The sequence below is a fragment of the Anthonomus grandis genome, chromosome 19 (assembly GCF_022605725.1).
Source record: "Anthonomus grandis grandis chromosome 19, icAntGran1.3, whole genome shotgun sequence".
In the NCBI taxonomy this organism is placed as follows: Eukaryota; Metazoa; Arthropoda; class Insecta; order Coleoptera; family Curculionidae; genus Anthonomus; species Anthonomus grandis.
The window spans coordinates 704309-713572 of record NC_065564.1 but is presented as its reverse complement, the minus strand read 5'-3'; the positions used below and the strand labels follow the sequence as shown (position 1 = coordinate 713572).

Sequence of the window (9264 nt, the reverse complement as noted above, 5' to 3'; positions counted from 1 at the left end):
CAATAATAAAAAATTGTAAAAAGTCAAGGAACACAAATCAGATGGGTGAGTAAAAGTGCTTCTAACTCAAAAACTATTTGACTCAGAAAAATGTATAATATACTAAATTGTTCTTCAGAAAACTGCCCTCCTTTGAGCGCAACCTCCATTTCGGTGCCTCAAAGAGTGCCAAAGTTATCCTCAAGAAACCAGATTAAGTACAAAAAAAAATCCCTCAAAAAACAAAATTACTCTAACTAAGAAAATTTTCAATTAAAAAATAAGTGGTTCAATGCAAAATCCATCTGAAGAATGCCTTTGATAACATGGTGAAATAACTATAAAAATATCTGGAATAGTTAGGGAAATATGAGAGAAAATGTCTGAAGGTGAAAAATTCTAAAGAGTCCAGGAACCCAAATCAGGTAGGTGGGTAAAAGAGGCAATAACTCAAAAACTATTTGACTCAGAAAAATGTATAATATACTAAATTGTTCTTCAGAAAACTGCCCTCCTTTGAGCGCAACCTCCATTTCGGTGCCTCAAAGAGTGCCAAAGTTATCCTCAAGAAACCAGATTAAGTACAAAAAAAATCCCTCAAAAACCAAAATTACTGTAACTCAGAAAATTTTTGATTGAGAAATAAGTGGTTCGACGTAAAATCTATCTGAAGAATGCCTTTGATAATATGGTGAAATAACTATAAAAATATCTGGAATAGTTAGGGAATTATAAGAGGAAATGTCTAAAGGTGAAAAATTCTAAAGAGTCCAGGAACCCAAATCAGGTAGGTGGGTAAAAGTGCTTCTAGCTCAGAAACTACTTGACTCAGAAAAATGTATAATATATCAAACTATTCCCCAGAAATCTGTCCTCCTTAGAACGAAAATTTTATTTCAGTACTTCAAAGAGCATCGAAGTTATCCTCAAAAGACTAAGTTTAGTATAAAAAATTCACTCAACAACAAATATTGCTCTGGCTCAGAAAATTTTTTATTGAGAACAAAATAATTTTACACAAAATTCATCTGCAGAGTTCCGGCTTTAATATAGTAAAAGATTTACTAAAATACCTTAATTAGTTTGGAAATTACAAGAGAAAATGTCTAAAGATAAAAAAATCGTAAAAAGTCAAGGAACCCAAATCAGGTAGGTGGGTAAAAGTGCTTCTAACTCAGAAACTATTTGACTCAGAAAAATGTATAATATATCAAACTATTCCCCAGAAATCTGCCCACCTTTGAGTGTGAATTTTACTTCAGTACCTCAAATAACTTCAAAGTTATCCTCAAAAAACTATGTTTAGTACAAATAATTCCTTCAAAAACAAAAATCTCCCTAACTCAGAAAGTTCTTGGCCTCCAAGGGTCGTTCATACACCAAAATATTCAGCAAAAAACAGAGCAACTTTTAGAGAAACCCCTAAGTAAAATACCCTGAAAAGATTTAAATTCCCAGCCCCCAAAAATCATGCATTCCTTTACTACCCCACTGACCTTACAACCCTCGCGCTTTCCCTATTGTTTTCTATATCGATATCTTACCACCTCTCTCTCTCTCTCCCAAGCCTGTGAAACGTGACAGACACATGACTTAGCAACAGTGTTGCCAGCTGTACTATTATAATAATATGTGTACTATTATTAAAGTACTATGTACTATTCAAACCGCTAGTAGTACGCCTAAAATCTTTAAAAATGTATCTCATTGTATCTTATGCCCAACGAAAAATGTACTATATTTGTACTATTATGGCCTAACATATCTAAGTGGCAACACCGCTAAGCGAAGTGACGCCGTGACCTCACACCATTCACACGCCTTGTTACGATAATCTCAATGGAGGACGTATACGTATATACGACGCGAAATTAGTGGATTATTTAATAGTGAAATTTGGCCAAAAAACCCTTAGAAGATGCGTTAATAGGGTGGAAAAGGGTTGGAGAACAACCTGAGGTAGTTTAGTCACCTATAAATGGTAAGATCTATAATTTATATAACTAATTAGCATTCAAGGTCATAGACACAAAGAAAAACTCAGTTTATAGGAGGTATGTTATATACAAACATAAATAACTCTCGTTCTATCGGTTGTATCAAAAAAATCATAGGGGGCTTTATTGTAGACCTCAATGCCCTCTACAAAATTGCTCCTATACATTTTTATCATAAAACTAATGGTTTCTGAGATATTTGGCTTTAAATGATTATCTCCTTGTCTCTCGGTAGGGCACCCCTTAAACTAAGTAGCATGCCCTGGGAACTGACCCTGCAGCACCTTATAGGGGACTGGTGGTGTGTGCCATGTCCGAGAATCATCAGGTGGCCCTGTTTAATGACCCATAAACCAACAAACTGGAGGACAAAGATTGAATTTTATTATCGAACATGTAAGTTTCATTAATATTTTTTCGCCACCTTTGTGTGCTAATAACTCGGAAACTATTTGGCTCAGAAAAATTTATTGTATATCAAATTGTGCTGTAGAAAACTGGCTTCCTGTGAGTGAAAACCTCACTTGAATACCTTGAAGAATGTCAAAGTTATTCTCAAAAAACTAAGTTTAGTACCAAAAATTCCCTCAAAAACAAAAGTTGCTCTAACCTAGAAAATTTTTAGTAAAGAACTAAATAGTTTCTGGGAAAATTCATCTGCAAAATGCCTCCTGTAATATGGTGAAAGAATTGTAAAAATATCTGGGATAGTTGGGAAGTTATAAGAGAAAATGTTTGACGTTGAAACATTGTCAAAAATTCAAGATCCTCAAATCAGGTGGGTGGGTAAAAGTGCGGATATCTCGGAAACTATTTGGCTCAGAAAAATTTATTGTATATCAAATTGTGCTGTAGAAAACTGGCTTCCTGTGAGTGAAAACCTCACTTGAATACCTTGAAGAATGTCAAAGTTATTCTCAAAAAACTAAGTTTAGTACCAAAAATTCCCTCAAAAACAAAAGTTGCTCTAACCTAGAAAATTTTTAGTAAAGAACTAAATAGTTTCAGGGAAAATTTATCTGCAAAATGCCTCCTATAATATGGTGAAAGAATTGTAAAAATATCTGGGATAGTTTGGAAGTTATAAGAGAAAATGTCTGACGGGGAAACATTGTAAAAAGTCAAGATCCACAAATCAGGTGGGTGGGTAAAAGTGCGGATAACTCAGAAACTATTTGGCTCAGAAAAAATTATTGTATATCAAATTGTTCCTTGGGACACTGCCCTCCTTTGAGTGTAAATTTCACTTGAATGCCTCAAAAATTGCCCAAGTTATCTTCAAAAAATGAAATTGACACCAAAGTTACCCTAACTCGGCCAATTTTACACTTCAAAACCATTTTTTTTGCACAGAGTGCCCCCTACCTAGGCTGCAATAAAAGAATTACAAAAACATCTTAAATAATTAAGGAGTTGCGAGGGAAAGTGTCTTAGAGGGATCAAAAATTATGAAGTTTACCGAGTGGATATAAATGGGTCTAACTCGGTAAGTATTAGACTCAGAAAAATGTATGATATATCGAATTGTTCCTTGGAAAACTCTTCTGCTTTTAGTGAAAGAGGTCAATTGAGTACCTCAACAAATTCCTCAAAAAACTCAACTTCCTGAACCAGACTCTTGTAAACCAACCAATAGGGACAGTAGCATAAGGGGGTTCAACTTGCCACTGAAATTCACCAACTGGTGACCAAGAAATCACCCTATAGAGACCTTCAGGAATCAAAAGGATGCAGTTGACGCAGTTTTGTAAGTAGTAGCACTGTAAGCTAGTAAAAAATATGTTCAGGGACCTTAAGTCTGGTGAATGGGTAAAAGTGGTGATAGCTCAGAAACTGTTGGACTCAGAAAAATTTATCATATATCAAAATGTTCCTTGTTAAACACTGCTCCTTTCAGTGAAAGTTTCATTTGAGTAGCTCGAAGAGTGTCCAAGATATTCCCAAAAAAGTCTTCGTCGGAAAAAAGTCACAAAACCTCAAATCAGGTGGGTGGGTGAAAGTGCCAATAACTCGGAAACTATTTGACTCAGAAAAATGTATAATATATCAAAACGTTTGCCATTAAACACTCTTACTTTGGGTAATACATTTATTTAAATATTTTGAGAAATTATTAAGATATTCGCAAAACAATAGAAGTTGAACAAAAATATTAGCGCATCACAAAAATCGCTTTGGAACAGTCAATTTTTATGCTAAAAAAACAATTTTCATATAAAATCAAACTACAAAATGCCCTTTATTATGCTCTAAAACAACCAGCGAAATAACTCAAGTATTTTGGAAATTATACAAATTTGAAAAAAGGACGATTCCTCACCTTTTCAAGGTATATTCCGCCGCCTTATCGTCTACTTCTCAGGTCCATCTTCTGTCCACGTCCTGAGGACTTTGCCCCCGTAGAGACAAGCCCCCAGGGAAGAGACTATAACGCCAACCGGATCTGCTACCCCCTCTTTTGGCATCATTGGTACACACTCTATGCCTGAAAAGAAAGAGGGAAAGCATAGATATTAGAAAAAGATCAAATTTTGATTTTTTCTTTTCGTCGAAAGTGCATTTATTTAGTCCCTATTTCGAGAAGGTATAATCTAACCTCAAAAATTGGATTTTATATAGAAATCAATGGAAATGTTCATAAAAGGGCGAAGGGGTTTTTTTTTTGTAAAAAGTGAGGAATATTTTCTTCTACCGGTCAGATTTGCTTCGTTTTGGTCCTAAAATGTTCCAAATGAAATTCTACAATTTTGAAGGTATCATTTATTGAAATCGGATGAGTGGAACTGATTTTATCAGGAAAATTGTATGGATCCTCTAAATGAGCCCCATTTTTTGGTAAAAGGTCGAGAATATTCCCTTCTTATCGTCAGATTTCTTTGGTTCTGGTATTAAAAGATTCTAAATAATATTTTGAAGCTTTTAAGACATAAATCATGAAAATCGGAACAGTAGAAGTGACTTTATTTGAAAATTTGTGAAAATTCTTTAGTTGAGGTTCAATTTTTGTAAAAAATTGAAAATATTCTCTTCTGATTATCAGATTACTTTGGTTCTTGTCTTAAAAGATTCTAAATATTATTTTGAAGCTTTTAAGGCATAAATCATGAAAATCGGAACAGTAGAAGTGACTTTATTTGAAAATTTGTGAAAATTCTTTAGTCGAGACTCAATTTTTACAAAAAATTGAAAATATTCTCTTCTGATCATCAGATCTCTTTGGTTCTGGTCTTAAAAGATTCTAAACAATATTTTGAAGCTTTTAAGACATAAATCATGAAAATTGGAGCAGTAGAAGTGACTTTATTTGAAAATTTGTGAAAATTCTTTAGTTGAGGCTCAATTTTTGTAAAAAATTGAAAATATTCTCTTCTGATTATCAGATTTCTTTGGTTCTGGTCTTAAAAGATTCTAAATATTATTTTGAAGCTTTTAAGGCATAAATCATGAAAATCGGAACAGTAGAAGTGACTTTATTTGAAAATTTGTGAAAATTCTTTAGTCGAGACTCAATTTTTACAAAAAATTGAAAATATTCCCTTCTGATTATCAGATTTCTTTGGTGCTGGTCTTAAAAGATTCTAAACAATATTTTGAAGCTTTTAAGACATAAATCATGAAAATCGGAGCAGTAGAAGTGACATTATTTGGAAATTTGTGAAAATTCTTTAGTCAAGGCTCAATTTTTGTAAAAAATTGAAAATATTCCCTTCTGATCCTCAGATTTCTTTGGTTCTGGTCTCAAAAGATTCTAAATATTATTTTGAAGCTTTTAAGACATAAATCATGAAAATTGGAGCAGTAGAAGTGACATTATTTGAAAATTTGTGAAAATTCTTTAGTCGAGACTCAATTTTTGTAAAAAATTTAAAATATTCCCTTCTAATCATCAGATTTCTTTTGTTCTGGTTTTAAAAGATTCTAAATATTATTTTGAAGCTTTTAAGACATAAATCATAAAAATTGGAGCAGTTGAAGTGACTTTATTTGAAAATTTGTGAAAATTCTTTAGTCAAGGCTCAATTTTCACAAAAAATTGAAAATATTCCCTTCTAATTGTCAGATTTCTTTGGTTCTGGTCTTAAAAGATTCCAAATAATATTTTGAAGCTTTTAAGACATAAATCATGAAAATCGGAGCAGTAGAAGTGACTTTATTTGAAAATTTGTGAAAATCCTTTAGTCGAGGCTCAATTTTTATAAAAAATTGAAAATATTCCCTTCTGATTATCAGATTTCTTTGGTTCTGGTATTAAAAGATTCTAAATAATATTTTGAAGCTTTTAAGACATAAATCATGAAAATCGGAACAGTAGAAGTGACTTTATTTGAAAATTTGTGAAAATTCTTTAGTCGAGGCTCAATTTTTATAAAAAATTGAAAATATTCCCTTCTGATCCTCAGATTTCTTTGGTTCTGGTCTTAAAAGATTCTAAATAATATTTTGAAGCTTTTAAGACATAAATCATGAAAATCGGAACAGTAGAAGTGACATTATTTGAAAATTTGTGAAAATTATTTAGTCGAGGCTCAATTTTTGTAAAAAATTGAAAATATTCCCTTCTAATCGTCAGATTTCTTTGCTTTTGGTCTTAAAAGATTCTAAATATTATTTTGAAACTTTTAAGACATAAATCATAAAAATTGGAGCAGTTGAAGTGACTTTATTTGAAAATTTGTGAAAATTCTTTAGTCAAGGCTCAATTTTCACAAAAAATTGAAAATATTCCCTTCTAATTGTCAGATTTCTTTGGTTCTGGTCTTAAAAGATTCCAAATAATATTTTGAAGCTTTTAAGACATAAATCATGAAAATCGGAGCAGTAGAAGTGACTTTATTTGAAAATTTGTGAAAATCCTTTAGTCGAGGCTCAATTTTTATAAAAAATTGAAAATATTCCCTTCTGATTATCAGATTTCTTTGGTTCTGGTATTAAAAGATTCTAAATAATATTTTGAAGCTTTTAAGACATAAATCATGAAAATCGGAACAGTAGAAGTGACTTTATTTGAAAATTTGTGAAAATTCTTTAGTCGAGGCTCAATTTTTATAAAAAATTGAAAATATTCCCTTCTGATCCTCAGATTTCTTTGGTTCTGGTCTTAAAAGATTCTAAATAATATTTTGAAGCTTTTAAGACATAAATCATGAAAATCGGAACAGTAGAAGTGACATTATTTGAAAATTTGTGAAAATTATTTAGTCGAGGCTCAATTTTTGTAAAAAATTGAAAATATTCCCTTCTAATCGTCAGATTTCTTTGCTTTTGGTCTTAAAAGATTCTAAATATTATTTTGAAACTTTTAAGACATAAATCATGAAAATTGGAGCAGTAGAAGTGACTTTATTTGAAAATTTGTGAAAATTCTTTAGTCAAGGCTCAATTTTTACAAAAAAATGAAAATATTCTCTTCTGATCATCGGATTTCATTGGTTCTGGTCTTAAAAGATTCTAAATAATATTTTGAAGCTTTTAAGACATAAATCATAAAAATCGGAGCAGTAGAAGTGACTTTATTTGAAAATTTGTGAAAATTCTTTAGTCAAAGCTCAATTTTTATAAAAAATTGAAAATATTCCCTTCTAATCGTCAGATTTTCATGGTTTTGGTCTTAAAATGTTCCAAAGAAAATTCAGCAACTTTCAAAGCATAAATCATTAAAATTAAATCAATAGAACTGAGTTTATTCACTGATACACCCCTGGTCATTAAAAGTCGAATAACTCCTGATCTAGTGAACGGATTTCCTTCATTTTTGCACCAAAATGTTTGTCAACATGAAATTTATAAAAACCAAACAACAAATGGGAATTTTCCTTCAAAACTTACTAGTAACAACTGGTACAAGATGGGGTAAAAAAAATTAAATAAAACACATACAATCAACTTTATTGTCCCTAAACAACACGATTAGGGAAAGAAAACGCTCGAATTTTTCTGCACGCTTTATTAAAATCTTCAATAAATAATCAACAATTAAGACTAGAAAAAACAATTGAGCTCCTCCAAAGGTCTGGTCATCTGCAAACTTCTACTGTTTCCCCGGTGATATCTTCACAAACAAACAAAAAAAAAAACAAAAGACAGCTTCTGGTCCGGAAAATTCTGGAAGATCTTCATGATGCATTAAATCAAATTGTTTCTGGTACTACTTTCGAGTATATAGTCGGTCAGTATCCAGTGCCCCCTAGGGGGAAGTCTTCTTAGACTAATACTCTAACCCCATTATAAGTAGGTCTCTCATTCTGTCCATCTTATGGTGGAAATTGTTCCATCTCACTCGCATGCAAGGTGCATATGAGTGAGATGGAACTATATATATATATATACACAAGGATCTACTCTAAGGTGCTACTATGACTAAGGTTCTTCTCTCTGGTACTTTTATTTATATATAGCATTCATTACATAACATCCACTATAGCTATAGTTACTTTCTGTCTTATTGTCTGTCTCTCTTCAATTTTTTCTGTTAGTTTCTTGTGCATATGAGTGAGTGAGATGGAAATATATATACAAGGATCTCTTATTGCTGATGTGATTTGTTGAAAGCATTGTAGAGGTGGTACAGAAGCAAATAATGGTTAAAGGGGCACAAAAAGCACGAAAATCAATAAACCGAGGTTATGTGAGCATTACACGCAAGCATTACACACAATAAATAAAACAACACCGTGGCAAATATATAACATGCAATAAATCGAACGCTTGAAGTACATAAACGTTGCCAAACCTTTGAATATTTCCCCAAGCCCATGCAAAAATATCCAAAACGGCAACACCGCATTTTTTTTTTAATAAATAAATACCTTTTTCCTTGTAAGCAACACAGTTGGAAAATGTCAAGTCGATTAGCATCATAGCAAATAACAAATGAAAGAGCGAGAAAAAAAATTGAATGTCGTTTACCTCTGACGTCCAGCGGGATTTCCCCTGGGATCCTCCTCTTCTTCTGTTTCACCGCTGCTCGATTGTTTCCAGGGACTACTCGAGATGACATTTGAGGTTCCATCTAAAGCGAGAAAGACATATTAATCATACTTATAACAATATATACAGGGTGTTTATTAATAAAAAAACAAAAAGTGGATGTTGCTCACCTCTTAAATGTCTTCTCGTCTTTTTCTTCCGATATCTTCTGTCCCTGTTCTGCTTGACCAACCCTGGAGGGGACTCGAGTGAGGTTATGTCTGGAAAAGAGGAAAAAATTGATTTTAAAACAATTGAAAGTGAAATTTTCATAAAAAAACAATTGAAAATTAAAAGAACACCAATAAATAAAAACATTTCA

At 32.2% G+C, this 9264-nt stretch overlaps 1 long non-coding RNA gene across 1 annotated transcript in view; it reads left to right on the top strand.

The window, feature by feature from the left end:
• The first annotated feature begins 1793 nt into the window (after positions 1–1793).
• Positions 1794–9264, top strand: part of LOC126747711 (uncharacterized) — a 52183-nt gene continuing 44712 nt past the window's right edge. The window contains exons 1-4 of the long non-coding RNA XR_007664345.1: positions 1794–1960; positions 2212–2372; positions 3330–3462; positions 3531–3723. This is a non-coding gene — a long non-coding RNA (uncharacterized LOC126747711). The remainder of the gene's footprint in view (positions 1961–2211; positions 2373–3329; positions 3463–3530; positions 3724–9264) is intronic.